Source organism: Staurois parvus, unplaced genomic scaffold (assembly GCF_062004578.1).
Source record: "Staurois parvus isolate SC_StPar_1 unplaced genomic scaffold, SC_StPar_1.0 ptg002404l, whole genome shotgun sequence".
Taxonomy (NCBI): domain Eukaryota; kingdom Metazoa; phylum Chordata; class Amphibia; order Anura; family Ranidae; genus Staurois; species Staurois parvus.
Genome location: NW_028320200.1, coordinates 83,539 through 102,676, shown reverse-complemented (window position 1 = coordinate 102,676; position 19,138 = coordinate 83,539).

The window sequence follows — 19,138 nt, the reverse complement described above, 5'->3', positions numbered from 1 at the left end:
AGCATGACAGAAGGCTACATGACTTTGGGAATAAATGATGTGTTAAAGAAGAAATTTCAGAGAGCTTCACAGGATCCATTACATACCTGGAACAAAAAGGTCTTTCAGGGTTTTGCAATTCAGTAGGCTGATACTGGAAAAGATTCTAATATTTATGGAAATTTAAGGCATCACTGAATATTCAGATAAACATATAATAATAATAATATTAGTGTGCAACAGTGGGGGGAACATTAGAGTGTAAATTTTGTTTAATACAAAATGTAACAAACATACAGCTTATTACTAAAAACATATTTACATATCAATAAAAATAAGCAAAATAAATATAAATAAAAAAGCAAGCTTAAATCAGACAAAACAGTTTTTTTGCCAAATAAAACAAAAAACACAAAAACCATATTTTTACTGCTGCTTCAGGTCTTGCAGTGCAAACTTTTCTTTCCTGAATTCTGCTTTCAGGTTAACAAGCTTCTGTTCCTCAGTTATACGGTGAAGTTTGTTCACCACTCTGTCCTGGAAAGCTGGGAAGGACTCACCCTGCATAGGGCCAAGCCCAGGGACCATGTAGGGTTGCCACCTCATCCCTTTAAAACTGAATACATATTAATTACACAGGTTCTGAGAATAATTGTAATATGTAATTAATTTGTGGTTTTAAAGGGATGAGGTGACAACCCTAGAACCATGGCAGCTTGACCATGTGGAGTAGGTCTCAGGCCTTCTGGAGATCCCCCACCTGGATCTTCCCCAGCCTCTTGCATCATCGCTGGAGAGAGGTCTGAAGGAGAGCCCCCAGGATGGATGTTACTCCTGGCTGAGACCAAAGCAGAGTGAGCCAGCAACATCTTTCAGAATAGAACAACCTGGTAGTGACTGGCTTATTGTTCTCTGCACAGCACTGTGGTATATGTCAGAGCCATATAAATTTATAGTAATATTAGTGTGTGACTGTGGGGAGATATTAGAGTGTAAATGTTTGTTTATCAAAAGTCTTACAAACAGCAGAATATATTTAATTCTATCGTTTAAGGTGACAACACTGAAGAAATGACACCTTGCTACAATGTGACGTAGTCAGTGTACAGCTTGTATAACATGTAAATTTGCTGTCCCCTCAAAATAACTCAACACACAGCCATTAATGTCTAAACCGCTGGCAACAAAAGTGAATCCGCCCCTAAGTGACAAGGTCCAAATTGGGCCCAGTAAGCCATTTTCCCTCCCCGGTGTTATGTGACTTGTTAGTGTTACAAGGTCTCAGGTGTGAATGGGGAGCAGGTGTGTTAAATGTGGTGTTATCGCTCTCACCATATCGTACTGGTCACCAGAAGTTCACCTCATGGCATAAAACTCTGAGGATCTGAAAAAAAGAATTGTTGCTCTACATAAAGATGGCCTAGGCTATACGATGATTGCCAAGACCCTGAAACTGAGCTGCAGCACATTGACCAAGACCATACAGCCTTTTAACAAGACAGGTTCCACTCAGAACAGGCCTCGCCATGGTTGACCAAAGAAGTTGAGTGCACATGCTCAGCGTCATATCCAGAGGTTGTCTTTGGGAAATAGACATATGAGTGCTGCCAGCATTGCTGCAGAAGTTGAAGGGATGGGGGGTCAGCCTGTCAGTGCTCAGACCATACGCCGCACACTGCATTAAATTGGTCTGCATGGCTGTCATCCCAGAAGGAAGCCTCTTCTAAAGATGATGCACAAGAAAGTCTGCAAACAGTTTGCTGAAGAACACCAGAATTGGCAGGTCCACCACTGGCACCCTGTGCTTTTCACAGATGAGAGCAGGTTCACCCTGAGCCCATGTGACAGAAGTGAAAGGGCCTGGAGAAGCTGTGGAGAACATTATGCTGACTGTAGCATCATTCAGCATGACCTTTTTGGTGGTGTGTCAGTGATGGTCTGGGGAGGCATATCCATAGAGGGATGCACAGACCTCTACAGGCTAGACAATGGCACCCTGACTGCCATTAGGTATCAGGATGGAATTCTTGCACCCATTGTCAGACTATGCTGGTGCAGTGGGTCCTGTGTTCCTCCTGGTGCATGACAATGCCAAGCCTCATGTGGTGGGAATATGCAGGCAGTTCCTGGAGGATGAAGGAATTGATACCATTGAATGGCCCCCACACTCGCCTGACCTAAATCCAATAGAACACCTCTGGGATATCATGTTTCGGTCCATCCGACGCTGCCAGGTGGCAACTCAGACTGTCCAGGAGCTCAGTGATGCCCTGGTCCAGATCTAGGAGGAAATACCCCAGGACACCATCCATCATCTCATTAGGAGCATGCCCTGATGTTGTCAGGCATGCACATAAGCACGTGAGGGCTATACAAACTGCTGAGTAACATTTTGAGTTGCTGCAAAGAAATTCAGCAAAATGGACTAGCCTGTTGCATCATTTTTTCACTTTGATTTTCAGGGTGTCTTTGAATTCAGTCCTCTGTAGGCTGATAATTTTCATTTCCATCAAACGATGGGGCATCCTTACATTCCTAACACATTACCCAGTCCATATCAGTATAGAGATCCAGCATGATATTTTTCCCCTTTGAGATCTGATGTGTTTTCAAAATACAAACCAAAACATAATTTTTATATTATCATTTTAATGCACCTCAACAAACCCTACCTACACCTAAAACACACCCTAATGATTAAACATTGAACCTATGCATGCAGCCTTTTTCCAAAAATCTGATCTTGCAAAAATCTAGGGGACATGAAAAGGACAGAAAGAAAATCCATGCACCCAGAGACTGACAGACAGCAGCTACGGGGATCTGACATTCCTCCTTCACTTTTTTCCAGGCCCCCCAGCCCCCACCTGTCCTTCTCAAGACCCCAGATCTTCCAAACCTCACCCAGAATGTTGTGCACCACCACCTTGACAGGAAGGACTTTTTTTTGTGAATGGAAACCTGACACCATGCATTCCAAGTAAAGTAACGGACTACTAAGCTAACTATAAAAAGTGTCTCAAAATCAAAGTCCCAGTGAGTTTGAAAGGCTCCATAAGACCATTCCGCATAACTCAAGTGGGAAAGGAAAGGGATACCCAAAGCCCCATCCAACCATTTCTATATTGAAGGGGCACTGAAGCAAGAAATGATCCATTGTCTCCTCCAGCCCACCATACTCCAGTCTTGGACACCATGATTCTCTGCTTCAGGTTACCCTTCACATAGAGTCTGCCATGGAACGAGAGTCAGACCAAATCCTGAATCTTTAAAGAGATTCTCTCCAGATTATTCAAATGTAGACCCTCCCTCATAACAGGGTCTGGGCAATCTCTCAAGGCCAGTGGCTCACTAAAGACAGATTCAACAATCGTCCTTTCCAGGGATTTCCTAGGAAGAGACTGAATTTCTTCCGCCATCACTTGCCACTGCCAAAGCATTTTTAGGCATGGAGCAACATAAGCTGGGAGCTTACCATGCTGGACCCTCAGGATTTTCACTGGCCCACCATTTTCCCAGCTGCGCAGAAAAAGTCTAAACCAGGTCGTTATGTTGGAATACTGCCTTGCGGCCCAGTCTCCAAAGGGAGGGGGATCATGCTCTGCTTCAGTATGTCACAGTACATGTTGGCATTCATGGTTCCCTCAATGAACTGTAGCTCCCCAGCGCCGGCAGCACTCATGCAGCCCTAGACCATGACACTCCCACCACCATGCTTGACTGTAGGCAAGACACACTTGTCTTTGTACTCCTCACCTGGTTGCCGCCACACACGCTTGACACCATCTGAACCAAATCAGTTGATCTTGGTGTCATCAGACCACAGGACATGGTTCCAGTAATCCATGTCCTTAGTCTGCTTGTCTTCAGCAAAGGCTGTATGGTCTTGGTCACCATGCTGCTGCTCAGTTTCAGGGTCTTGGCAATCATCGTATAGCCTAGGCCATATTTATATAGAGCAACAATTCTTTTTTCAGATCCTCAGAGAGTTCTTTGCCATGAGGTGCCATGTTGAACTTCCAGTGACCAGCATGAGAGAGTGAGAGTGATAACACCAAGTTTAACACACCTGCTCCCATTCACACCTCTTACCCTGTAACACTAACGAGTCACATGACACCGGGGAGGGAAAATGGCTAACTGGGCCCAATTTGGACCTTGTCACTTAGGGGTGGACTCACTTTTGTTGCCAGCGGTTTAGACATTAATGACGGTGTGTTGAGTTATTTTGAGGGGACAGCAAATTTACATGTTATACAAGCTGTACACTGACTACGTCACATTGTAGCAAAGTGTCATTTCTTCAGTGTTGTCACATGAAAAGATACAATCAAATATTTACAAAAATGTGAGGGGGGGGGACTCACTTCTGGGAGACACTGTAGGTATAAATGTATAATAATAATAGTGTGTGACTGTGGGGGGACATTAGAGTGTAAGCTCCTCTGGTGCAGAGACTGCTGTGTCTGGCGCAGTGTTCTCTGTACAGCACCGTGGTATATGTCAGAGCTATATAAATGTATAATAATAATAATAGTGTGACTAATAATAATGCAGAGACTGATGTGACTGGCTCAGTGTTATCTGTACACTACTGCAGTATATGTTAGAGCTATTTAAATGTATAATAATAATAATAGTGTGTGACTGTGGGGGGGACATTAGAGCGCAAGCTCCTCTGGTGCAAAGACTGCTGTGTCTGGCTCAGTGTTCTCTGTACAGCACCGTAGTATATGTTAGAGCTATAAAGATGTATTATAACAATAGTGTGTGACTGTGGGGGGACATTAGGGTGCAAGCTCCCATTTACCAACCTTTGGCATTCTCCTGGATAATGGTAGCTGTACACATAGATTTGCCATGCTCCCATTATTTGGAATAATTAGAAGCTTCCGAAAACATCCCAGTTTTATCTCTCGGGAAATCACGTCCCTTTGACCATCCAGAAACATTTATGTGGATCTTATTTGTCACAATGAGGTTGTGTGACAGCAATATTGATACGTATCATGTCAGGAATTACAATGACATTAAGTGACTGACAATAATACAAATGTGTCATATTAGGAGATAATTGTTCCACACAGAACTGGAAGAACAAGTGTAGTGCGCTGAGATCATACAGTAAATCCGATTTGTACGCCCTTTTATTCTGGTGGTATTTATACTGACACCAGTGATGTTGTACTTCCTTGGTACTCATATTACATTGTATTATATCCTTTGTGATGTATTTGTTAATTCTACATTCCTACACAGATTTAACCAGCCTTACATTTTTTTTTCCTTGCAGAATTAAAACGCACCTTATGTACTTGTAACATTACTAAAGACCCCCCCATCCCAACCATACATTTCTAGAAAGCCTAAGACTTACAGGACTCATGGTTTGTATCACTCTCAGGTCAAAAAAAATCAGATCTCAAAAAAGTTTAAAATTATAAAACCAAAAAAAAAAAAAAACATTAGGACCTATTTCCACCAAGCTGGTTTGTTGTATTGTGTTAAGGCTGACCATTCGTTCAATGGGCCACAAGGGACCAGAAAATGGATATGCATCGTCTAACAAGGCATGTATGACATTTTAACATGCAATGCACTGACATACAGTATATACCCATAATAAACTATATATATCTATATATATATATATATATATATATATATATATGTATATCATTGAAAAAGTCTTCCTCCCCCTTTAAATTGTCCACATTTTGTCCTGTTACAACCAAAACAGTCAATGTATTTTATTGGGATTTGATAGACCAACACAAAGTGACACATAATTGTGAGGTGGAAGGAAAATGAGAAATGTTTTTCAACATTTGTGACCAATAAATCTGTGAAAAGTGTGACGGCATTTGTATTCAGCCCCCCGGAGTCAATACTTTGTTGGACCCCCTTTGGCTGCAATTCCAGCTGCAAGTCTTTTTGGGGACGTCTCTCCCAGCTTTGCACATCTAGAGAGGGACATTTCTGCCCATTCTTCTTTGCAGAATCGCTCAAGCTCTGTCAGATTGGATGGAGAGCATCTGGGAACAGCAATTTTCAGGTCTGGCCACAGATTCTCCATTGGATTTTGGTCTGGACTGTGACTGGGCCAGTCTAACACATGAATATGCTTTGATCTAAACCATTCCATGTTAGCTCTGGCTGGATGTTTCGGGTCGTTGTCCTGCTGGAAGGTGAACCTCCGCCCCAGTCTCAAGTCTTTTGCAGACTCTAACAGGTTCTCTTCTAAGATTGCCCTGTATTTGGCTCCATCCATTTTCCCCATCAACTCTGACCAGCTTCCCTGTCCCTGCTGAAGAAAAGCATCTCCATAACATGATGCTGCCACCAGCATGTGTCACGGTGGGGATGTTATGTTCAGGGTGATGTGCAGTGTTAGTTTTGTTTTCAGCATTGTGCTTTTAGGCCAAAAAGTTCACTTTTGGTCACATCTGACCAGAGCACCTTCTTCCACATGTTTGCTGTCTCCCCCACATGGCTTCTCGCAAACTGCAAACGGGACTTCTTATGGCTTTTTTTCAACAATGGCTTTCTTCTAGCCACTATTCCATGTAGGCCAGATTTGTGGAGTGCACAGCTAATAGTTGTCCTGTGGACAGATTCTCCCACCTGAGCTGTGGATCTCTTCAGATTCTCCAGAGTTACCATGGGCCGCTTGGCTGCTTCTCTGTTGAATGCTCTCCTTGCCCAGCCTTTTAATTTAGGTGGACGGCCATGTCTTGGTAGGTTGGCAGTTGTGCCATACTATTTCCATTTTCAGATGATGGATTGAACTGTGCTCTATGAGATGTTCAAAGCTTTGGATATTCTTTTATAAATCTAACCATGCTTTAAACTTCTTCACAACTTTATCCCCGACCTGTCTGGTGTGTTCTTCGGCATTTGTGATACTGTATGTTCACTAATGTTTTCTAACAAACCTCTGAGGGCTTCACAGAACAGCTGTATTTATATTGAGATTAAATTACACACAGGTGGACACTATTTACTAATGAGGTGACTTCTGAAGGCAATTTGTTCCACTAGATTTTAGTTAGGGGTATCAGTAAGGGGGGCTGAATACAAATGCATGCCACACTTTTCACAGATTTATTTGTAAAAATAATTTTGAAAACCGTGTGTGTGTGTGTGTGTTGTAGTGACTTTTGGGGAACTATTTATTAAAAATATGATTTCATTCCAAAAGTAAGAAGCCCAGCTGTCTCTGAGGGGTTAACATTCCAGAGTGGATTTCAAGGGATATTTCAAGAGGTTATCACACACACAATGAGTGGAAGAGACTTGTTCCAGACACAATATGCTATTTGAATTTCTACAGGTGGTCAAACACCATTATTTAGACTTCGATGGCAGGTAAACATATACAAGGTCTTGACATGACAATAGAGGAACCAAACTGATTGTCTGAGAGCTCACAGGAAACCTTGGAGAGTGTGATGAACAAACAAACTTCTCGAACTGTCACAATATACTATTATCCATTAAGGTTAAAAGTATAACTGGTTGTTTACCCTAACCTGCACACAATCGACAGGTAAACAGAGGATGGGATAAAGATAAAGCGAGCGCTCAAGAATCAGCTGCTGAAACACTCTAAGGAATCACTGGACCTTGTAACAAGAATAATATATATATAGTACAGCGCTGTGATACTAATATAAAATATGTGAATAAAAGTTCATATTGTCCTTTACACAATAAAAGTGATCGTGAACAAAGAACATGTGAAGGTCTCCTCATCATTTAGATGGCTGGAATCAAATAGAAAAAATGCGCACTCACCGACCGAGGAACTGCGCATGCGCGAATGGCCGCCATTTTGCTTTGGATATAATAGTTGAGGAGTTGATGAAATTACCCTTATGGACGACCAAAAGGGGGTCAAATAGTCCCTGGGGCACTTTGCTAGTATTGGCTCTATATACTTGGATATCTCCTCTCCTTTAAATAATGGCTCACGTTCCTGGACACTTGCCCTGGGGGGAGGTTAGATCGGATGATTATCACTCCAATCTGATCAATCGCGGTCCTGTCATCAGCCCCGGGTAATCGGCACTAGTCTTATGTGCCCTGTTTCACATCTCTCTAGCAGTGGCTGTCAGTTCACACAGCTCACTGCTTAAAATCCATGGCAAAATGGCGGCTATCGGGTGGCGCATGCGCAGTTCATTTCCGCGCATCGATAATCCTCGGCAAAATGGCGGCCATTCGCGCATGCGCAGTTCCTCGTTTCTGCTTCTGAACGACAGAGCGTGGTTTGTGCGCATGCGCGAACCGCATTCAAATAGGAAGTCTTTCCTGTCACACTGCTAGTGGCGTCCACCCTCTGATGAAGTGCCGTAGCACGAAAGGCCTCAGGAGGAGCCAGTAGGGAGTGTGACTTCCTGACTACTGGGACCACGAGGAGGTCCGGTGGTCTTCCATTTTTTACCTTTGCCAGGTTAGTGCATGTATTATTTATTTATTTATTTCCTCACTTACCAGTCTGTCTGATCGCTGACGGTATTTGTTATATGCATGTGACCCTGGCTAGTATTTTTATTGACCCAATAAAAGTTTTGAACATACTACACTATTGGCATTCCCTTTCTTGACCCTCTTGTTGGAGGGTTCCAGATTTGCAGCAGCCAATTCTTGGGGTACCTGTAACCAGGAGAGGGATCTCAATCCACCTTATCACTTGGGGCAAGAGGGCTCTGTGGACCTGGAGGTATATCACTGCACCCAAGGCTGATGTCGTTACTTGAAGGGGATGACCAAGGTAAACAGAGGGTTTTTCCTACTCATGGGAATTTCATTCCTAAAACCAAAAGGTTAAACTTAGGACATATAAAGCTATGAACTAGATATCTACCCACAGAGACATTATCAAAAGACATATTATCAACACTTTTATAAAGGGTATGTTTCCACACACAAAAATATATTCAGCAGAGTTGGGGATTGCATAGCACTCAATTAAGTATGAAATGGTGAAGAGTAAGATATTTTGTGAATTGGTATCAGTTGTATATTTCCATCAGAAATCAAATGTTTCAAACAGTTTAAATATCAAGGAACTAAATGAACATATATCTTTCTATGGTTCTTATCCAAGAATTAGTAGAGAAATTAACTACATTTGGATAAGACATACATATTTAACCATTAGCCGCCCGGCCAATGGCCGTTTGGCGGCTTCAAAAGTGTTTCTGCACTCCGGGTGCACGCCATTTGGCGTGCTCCCGCACATGCGCAGTTTGTGCTAATGCAGAGCGGCGCAGCAGTGCGATCTGTCACCGGCCGTGCACCTCGGACACGGCCGATGACAGATTCGAGTACCGGCTCCCGTTGCTGGTACCATGTGACCTGCTGTGACCAATCACAGCAGGTCACATGACAGTTGTATACAATGGATGGCTTCATTCATGATGCCATCCATTGTAAACTAGTGCCTAGCTGTGAATGGTCACAGCTAATCACATGCACATGTCATGTGATTAGCTGTGACCAAATCACAGCTAAGCACAAAAAAAGAAAAAAAAAAAAAAGCTGAATGAATCGATTTAATTCAGGTAAATGCTTGCTTATAGCAAAGTAATTCTTTGCTATAAGCAAATTGTGTAAAAAAAAAAAAAAATACTGATCACTTCCCCAAAGTAGTACAATGTTACTATGGTAACATTGTACTACTTTGGTCATAGTAAAATATGAAAAAACAATCTTAAAAAAATAAAAAAATGTAATAAAAAATTAAATATAATAAAAAAATTTAAAAAAATTAAAAAAATATATATATATATTTTTTTCATACTATCACCAGTCAGTGTCCCTGTTCACCGCCATGCCAGTTATATGATGAAGCTGTACTGCACTGGTGACAGTATGTAAAAAAAAAAATAGTGAAAATAATTTTTTTAATTTTTTCATTTTCCGAAAAATTATGACAAAAAAATACAACTTCAAAAAACTCGCCATGCCTCTTATGAAGTACGTCGGACTGTCTACTCTGCAAAAAGGGGTCATTTGGGGATATCTGTACTATTCTGACATTTGGGGGATATCTGTACTATTCTGACATTCTTGCACCTCAAGAAATTAGATTGGCTGTCAGTACTTCAGGATTGATCAATATTCAGATCTATACCATAGTTTGTGAACTCTATAACTTTCCTACAAACTAAATAATACATCCTAATTTGGGTTATTTTCACCAAAGACATGTAGCAGAATACATCTCGGCCTAAATTTATGAAGAACAATTATTTATTTGTAAACTTTTATAACAGAAACAAAGAAAAATGTGGGTTTTTTTTCAAAATGTTTGGTCTTTTTTTGTTAATTTAGCAAAAAATAAAAACCCCAGCGGTGATTAAATACCACCAAAAGAAAGCTCTAGTTGTGTGAAGAAAATGATAAAATTTTAGTTTGGGTACAGTGTTGTATGACCGCGCAATTGTCATTCAAAGTGTGAGAGCGCTGAAAACTGGCCTGGGCAGGAAGGTGTAAAATTGCACGGTATTGAAACGGTTAATACCTAAAGTTACCTTGGTTCCAATCAAAGCATGAGTCATCATGAATACTCAAATTGTTTTGTGATCCCTGACTGCCCCAGTGGACAGGTGAGACATATCATATGTATACATACTTCCCGACTGGCCAATCAACACGCCTGTTGGGAGGGTCTTTTAAAAACAAAAGAATTCGATGGTATAAAAAAAGCCATGCACCTCACATAAGGATCATGTTGAAAAAAAAGAAAAGCTAAAGAAAAAACAATCAACAAAAGGAGAACTGAAGACGCCGAAATCTATCCCATCTGAAGAACTTAAAGATCTTTTAATACTACTTCTCAAACTTCTAAAACTTCTGAACCTCTACACTCCTACACTTTTCCTAAAAACTGCAACCCACTGCACTATCTCTCACTTGCTCCCTGTGGCCATTTTGCTGAAGGAGTCCAGCTGCCATCTTGTCTTGAGGACCATTTGAAGGCCCCAACTACATCCCACTGGGGGAACCCTCAAACTCAAGGTTCTGGGGAGTGGGGAGACTGCTAAGAGTTTATATTGTATCTTATATTGCATATTGTTCATAGACTGATAGCATTTGTATTGGGTGTTTATAAATATTAAGATATATACTGTATATATAATTATTACTAAAAATTGTTAAAAATGGCTAAAAGGACTCAAGGTATCTTATTAAGTGGTGATTAAATTATTAAGGTGTCCAAATTATTGGTTCATTAAATATTTGCCGTATTTTAACGGCTGGAGGCACTGTGAGATTTTGTTTAAAGGAAAGGACACCACCCTACATAATTAGAATAAATTATTACATAAACCACCACAGTGTGTGTGTGTGTTTGGGGGGGGGGGTGTTATCAGTGAGTGAGCTCTGAAATTAAATCTGTTAGGACAAGAGCTTTGTACTTGTGAGGGGGAGAAACTTGGATGTAAACAGCACACCCCTCAGCCCTGCACTCTGTATACAGAACACCCCTCAATCCTGCACTCTGAACATGGGGAACCCCTCAATCCTGCACTCCATACACAGTGCACCCCTCAACCCTGCACACTATACTCAGTGTAACCTGAACTCCGTACACAGCGCACCCCTCAACCCTACACTCTGAACATGGGGCACCACTCAATTCTGCACTCTGTACACAGCACACCCCTCAATCCCGCACTCTGAACATAGGGCACCCCTCAACCCTTCTGTCATGGTCTAGGTCAGGTTCAGAGACTAGTTGCTATAGCAGTGTTAAGGCTTACCTGAAACCAGCAGGATAGGTACACAGGCAGGTCACCCTGGGAAATGATGCAGGCTCACCTGAGGTGCGGGGTCTAATCACTAACCAGTTTTCACCAGAGCTCCTAATGGTGGATATGGATTTGGCTGCGTGTTAGTACCAGGTTGCAGATCTCAGGATCACTCCACCAGGGAATGAGCAAGCCGGAAACCAGTAGCAGACCGAACATGTTAGGGATCAAGCGGAAGCGGAGTCAGTAAACAAGCCAAGGATCGGTCACAAACAGTATTAGATGAGGATGAGGCAGAATCGTAGTCCAGGAACATGCCAAAGGTTGGTAACGAAGGTATAGACGGCAGCAGGAGAGACAAGCGGGATATTGGCTGGAGAAGACACAATAATCTGGCAAACAAGAAATGCAGAAACATGGCTTTTATCAGGAAGTTCATGGGAAGAGCAAGGGGTTCAAGGTTCAAGCTCAACAAGGTCAAGGTAGGATCATCCAAATAGTTGTCAAGGGTGCTGTCCAGCATTCCAGGTGGCTCAGCGAGAAGAAACACTTCTTTTCACCACAAAAGACCGAGGTTGGAACCCAGGCTCTGACACCTGCACTCCGTACACAGTGCACCCTTTAATCCTGCACTCCAAACACAGCATACCCCTCAACTCTGTACATAGTGTGCCCCTCAACCCTGCACTCCTTAAATAGTGCAACCCTGTAGTCTGTACGTAGCTCAACCCTGCCCTCTGTACACAGTGCACCCCTCAACCCTGCATGCCATACACAGGGCACCCCTCAATCCTGCACTTTGTATATAGAACAGCCTTCAACTCTGCACTCCATAAACAGCACACCCCTCAAACCTGCATTTCATACAGAGTGCACCCCTCAATCCTGCATATGCAGTGCAACTCTGAACGCCATACACAGTGTGCCCCTCAACCCTGCAGTCTGTACATAATGCCCCCTGCAATCTTTATGTACACTGGCAGCTCATCCTTGGAGATGCTGCTCACATTGGGCTCTGTTCCTATCTGCACTCAGTAAACCTTCAAAGTTGTGTGTTCTCTGCTCATTGCTAATAACAAGTTCTAAAATTTTCTGTCTATTGGTGGGTCTTGTCCCCTCCGCGGTGTGTAGGAAGGGAGGAGATTGTGTGCTGTAACCTCTAGCAACCAATTAGTGAGCTGTAATGATGTGCAGTAATCTCTAGCAACCAATTAGCAGTAATAATGTGCGGTAACCTCTAGCAACCAATCAGTGAGTGGTAATGATGTGCAGTAACCTCTAAGAACCAATGGGTGAGCTGTAAGGATGTTCAGTACCCTGTAGCAATTAATCACTGAGCAGCCAATCAGCAAGCAGAAATGATGTGTTGTAAGCTCTAGCAACTGATCAGTGAGCCATAATGCATGCTGTAACCTCTAGGAACCAGTCAATGTTCAGTAATTATACGCTGCAACCTCTGGCAACCAATTGCTGACTGGTCTGCTGCAGTAAACTGATTTTGAGTCTAGCAGCTATTTATTGTATGTCTCAGAGTGGGGGGCTGGGGGGGTGATGACTAGGGAGGCCCAAAAAAAAAACATTTGCCCAGGGTCCAATCAATATTAAAGACTGCCTTGTGCAGAATACATCTCTGAACACACAACACGTTGAATGTTGAAGCAGATGGGCTACAGCAGCAGAAGACCACACCGGGTGCCACTCCTGTCAGCTAAGAACAGAAAATAGAGGCCACAATTCACAATGTGCTGCCATCTGCTGGCATGTTACAAAACTAGTCTTGAAACTTTTTGATACCTTCTCATACATATGGTATATACTGTATATTGTATTTTTTTTTACTTTAGTTCTAATATAAATCTAATCTAAAACTAAGAAAACCTTCAGATCTATACAAAAGAGACATAATAATAGAAAGAGACTTTAGGGGAACTAAATCAGAAATGTATAATAGTGCGTAATGTCCCATTCAGATTTAGTTTGAATTGATTCTATAGGCTGAAGGTTTTTTACCTTCATGCATTCTGTGCATGAAGGTAAAAAAACCTTCCGTGTTCAGCTCCCCCCAATACTCACCTGAGCCCGATCTCGATCCAGCAGTGTGCACGGGAGCCTCTCTTGTCCCGAGTCTCTCTCTCTCCTCATTGGCTGAGACACAGCAGCGAGACCATTACCAGAGGGACCATTAGCTCTCATTGCTGTCAATCACAGCCAGTGAGCCATTGAGGAGAGAGTGGGGGGGCGGAGCCGAGCCTCAGCTTTATGAGTCTTATGGACGCATAGGGGTTGATTTACTAAGTCTGGAGAGTGCAAAATCTGCAGAATGCAGTTCGCATAGAAACCAATCAGCTTTCAGGCTTTAATGCCAAAGTCTAATTGAAAGAACTGAAGTTAGAAGCTGATTGACTACCATGCACAACTGCACCAGACTCTGAGTGCACCAGTTTTAGTAAATCTTCCCCTTCGAGTGGGGCTTGAGAGGGAGTGAGTACGTACCAGTGCCCCCCCATAGCAGTGTATTGCTATTGGGGGCACTGGTCAAAGGGAAGGAGCTAGGAGCAGCAGCAGGGGGACCGAGAAGAGGTGAAATGGGGCTGCTCTGTGCAAAACCACTGCACAAAACAGGTAAGTATAACATGTTTGTTATTTAGAGTAAAAAAAAACCTTTAACCGCATTCCGCCCACCATATAAGGTAATGACGGGTGCAAGGTGGTTCTCTCGTTCTGGGAGGACGTCATATGACGTCCTTCCACTCTAATGGTGCATGCACGGCTTTGGGAGCGCACAGCGTGGCAATTGGTGGTGCGCTGTGTCCCTCGAACGTAGCGGATCATCGATCAATGGAAAGAGTCGAAGATGTTGACTCGGTCATGTGATCAGCTGTGTCACAACACAGCTGATCTCATGTAAATAGGGAAATGCCGGTTATCAGCATTTCTCTCCCCACGAGCTGTCACACTGACAGAGGAGAGGAGAGCTGGTAATCGGCATTCCTCAGAGGGGACATCTACACTGATCATCAGAGCACTGATGACCAGTGTGCCCTGATGATCAGTGTAGCCTCAGCAGTGCCACCTGTAAGTGTCCATCAGTGCCAGCTGTCATTGCCCATCAATGCCACCTGCCAGTGCCCATCAGTGCCTCATCAATGCCACATATCAGTACCTACCAGTGCACATCAATGCCACATATCAGTGCCCATCTGAGCTTCCTTTCAGTGTCACCTATCAGTGCCAGTAAGTGCCACCTATCAATTACAGTCAGTGCCACCTATCAGTGTTGCCAATCAGTGCCAGTCAGTGCCGCCTAACAGTGCCATATATGAGTGCTGCCTTTCAGTGCCCATCAGTGATGCCTGTCATTGCCCATCAGTGCCACCTACTAGTGCTTCCTCATCAGTGCCCATCAGTGCCACCTATCAGTGCCCATCAGTGCAGCCTATCAGTGCCCATCACTGCAGCCTCATTAGTGCACAAAATAAAACAGAAAAATCACTTATTCACAAAATTTCATTAAAAAAACTAAGAAAAAACTTTTTTTTTCAAAATTTTCAGTTGTTTTTCATTTGTTTAGCAAAAAATAAAAAACCCCGAGGTGATTAAATGCCACCAAAAGAAAGCTCTATCTGTCACAGAAATATGATAAAAATTTCAAATGGGTACAGTGTTGCATGACTGTGCAATTGTCATTCAAATTGCAACAGCGCTGAAAGCTGAAATCTGGCCTGGGCAGGAAGGGGTATACGTGCCCTGTAGGCAAGTGGTTAATATCACTTTAATCCTTTCAGGATTTGGGTTTTCAATCTAAAACGTAGGACTCAGGACAGACAAATTTGATCCATGGCATTCGACAAAATGTCTTTCAATATTATTATTTTTTGTAGTATCTTGATATTATGCCCCATAAATCTCTTTGCTCATTCTATCACTGCGTCTCTTTTGTTCAGAACTGAAGGTTGTCTTGGCTTGAGATTGAATATGAATATGAATAAAGAAATACATTGGAACTATGGTGTAAAATAAATGACAATAGGGCAACATGCATATATACAATTTATAGGTATTTTTCTCCAGGTTGGAGGTAAAATTTTCGTATTATATATAGAGCTGCAGAAAAACTGGGTTTAACATTTTAGCGGCTCCAAAAAAACACCATAACCCTTCAAAATATTTGCACAGAGCAAAAGATCAAATTCTCCATAAAAAAATTGGATATGCCAAATTAAAAGAGCCATTGCAACCAACAATAGAAATGGGCCCACTATGAGATGGTAGTGGTGGCAGGCCAACAGCAGTGGCAGTAGATGGTAATATTGTAGCACTACCCCCTCAGGAGTTGTTGAGTTTTGGGTCCCACTATAGTCCTGCACAGCCAGGCAACACGCATTTTCTTCAGATCTCATACAAATTTAATTTATAGGTAAAGTTGATCCAGGGAATATCCGATTGCCTCTCGGGGATCAGGAAGGAATTTTTTTCCCTGCAGGAGCAAATTGGATCATGCTTTGCTGGGTTTTTGCCTTCCTCTGTATTAACTGTGGGTATAGGATTCTAAAAAATTTTTTTTTAATGGTTGAACTGGATGGACTTTTGTCTTTTTTCAGCCAGACTAACTATGTAACTATGATCTTGCAACCAGTCCTTGAGCTTGGTTTTGTGATCTTATTAAGGGGTTTAGAACTTGATTGAGGTTGAGGGGTGTATGGGATGCCCAAGGAACTGTAGAAACATGAGGACAACTCAGAGCAATTATGTACAAAGATGTGAACAAAAAGAAATAGTCTCTCCTCTGTCAGCATTCAAAGCCTTCTAGTGTACCTCCTCAGACCCCAGATGAATCCTCCTCTTCTCCGAGGTGTACTGTACCCCAGTGTATTCCCTGGGCAAAGGAACCCAGAAGCTGCCAATATAGAACAGTCCCAGATATGAAGCTAGTTGGGTTTTCCACCTGACTGCCCTCTCCCCTTATCCGGCCCAGGGGGTGTAAAAGTACTCACACCGTCCTTCCTCTCAACTTGTTGTTTTTCTGTCTGCCTTCTGCTGGGCTGGCTCCTTCCCTGCTGCTCAGGATGTCCCTCTTAGAAGATGGTGGTGCAGTGGAGGTTCCCTTATCCAGCACCTGTCTGTAGGTAGGCCCCTTCCCTGCGACCCCCTCCCAGGCTACACACTCCAGCCTTCACTACATCTTCCACCCCACACTAACTTCTCCTGATGAGCAGGCTCAGTCATACTTAAGGGCTGCTTTGGCCCCATGCCAAGCCTCCTTCTTGGGGATTGGCTGGTGTTCCCTGAGTATGCAGATTAGCCTTTCCTCACCCCCACCCACTGCATTCCAGAAGCTTCTCCAGCTTCTAGAGCAGGGGGAGGTATCAGGGAACTGACCTGCAGAGTCCTCAGCCCTGATCTAAAATTACTTGGCTGACTCACCCCTAGCTAACTAGAGGGGCGCTACAAGAATGTCTGGCCAGTAAAGGTAGGAGGAGATGTTAATAGTGGCTGGGTGTGCTCATAGGGTCAGGAGATGCCAATGGTGGCAGGAGCTGGGATTTCTCTCAGGCCTACAGTGATGAAAGAAGAGGACTTTGGGTGGAAGAGTCTACCCCTAGAAGCCTTCCTGGTGTCCTTTTGCTCGATGGATATCACCACGACAATCACACTCTTCTTTCTCTTCCTCATGCTCCTTCTGGTGCAGTAATGGTGAAAGACTAGTTGAAATCATGGTGGTGAGAAGGGGAGTGCAAGCTCTGTGGTCAGAGAAGGATGAAGGGGTGTTGGTGCAGTAGTGGTGAGAGGGGTAGTTGAAGGGATGGTGGTGAGAGGGGGAGTGCTAGCTCTGTGGTCAAAGTTGCAAAGGTCAAAGGTGTTTAGTTGCAGTGGTGACAGAATATGAGTGGTGTGTTCTGGTGCAATTATCTTTATTTAGTAATCAAATTTAGAGATATATGTATAACTGCTAAGAAATCACATTGGTAAAAAGACTCAGGAGAGTTATATTGTGGTGGTATATCTTACTAGGCCTCATGCACACTAGGCGTTTTTACAGCTGCTGTACCCCTTGAGGGTTAGGGACTGATGTGAATGTACACTATATATGTAAAGCGCTGCATAAATTGATGGCGCTATATTAAGTACATTAAATAAAATAAATAATAAATTAATAAAAGCTGAAAAATGCTAAAAAAAAATACGTCCATCCAGCATTTATGAGTGTTTTTGAGCCTCAAGCTTTTGAAAGAGTACAGTTTTGCTAAAAATGCTAAAAAAAAGTAAATGCTGAAAAACTGCTGAAAAACGCTAATCCAAAACGATAAAAAAAAAATGACAAAACTTGCATTTTTAATACAGAATTCTACAGCTAACGCTACTGGCATTTTTAGAATATCCTGTGGGCATGAGGCCTTAAGGCGTCTGAATTATTTAATATTATTCATTAACCCCTTTGTGCCTAAGGATAAAACAAATCCTAATGCCTAAGCACAATTTTGCAACTTTGACACGTGTTAGCAAAACTGTACATATTATCTAAACAAGTGGAGCTTCATGCCCTCCTTCACCACTGGAATTATACCTTCACTGTTGGCCAGGAGATCACTCCACCTCGACAGTACTGTCATAGGTGTCTGTAAATGCAGGCACCCAGCAGAAGGACATGGTCCAGACACGGTGCCAGAATTCTGTTGCAAAATGGTCTGTGGGTCCAGAACAGTAGGGCAATCAGGGAATTAGAGGGCAGTCTTAAGTGAAAACGCAAAGTCCTTCACTTCAATGTTATCCTCTTCCATGTAGTAAAAGTGGGAAAAGCAAACATAAGTAGTTGTAGCCGAGTGGTTGAGATGTTGGATTTGGTCAACCTGTGAAGGCTGGAATTTTTCCAACTATGATCTCTTTTTGGATTGTCTGAAGATGGTTAGATGCTTAGCAGTAATTTGTCCTGTCCTCTTAGTGGCTTGTGTTGTTAACATTGTCATGGACAAAAGCTGCACTCTTGATTTATGTTAGGAATGCATACAGCACAGGCATGTCTTCCTTTCCCTAAAGATGTGGCTTGGAAAAACTCCACATCTCTGAACTTAAAACATAAACAGAGCACACAAGTGCAGAAAGGTTGGAGAAGTATTGGAGCACATGCCCAAGCATGAGGAAATATGAGAAGTATCTAGTGTGATGAACTTCTAGTGGGATGGAATTGCACCTATTGGCATTTCCAAAGGTTTCCAGACCAGATATTCTTTATGCCACAAGATAAGAATAAATGATACATTTATTTCACATTTACTGAAACATAGTATTTTTTAGTAAATGGGATGGCCAGAAAAGTTCAGAAAAGGGAAGGCCCAATGACTTCCCATTAAGGTTGAAAGTGCAGAAACTGGAATCTTAATAGAAATTAACAGGAGACC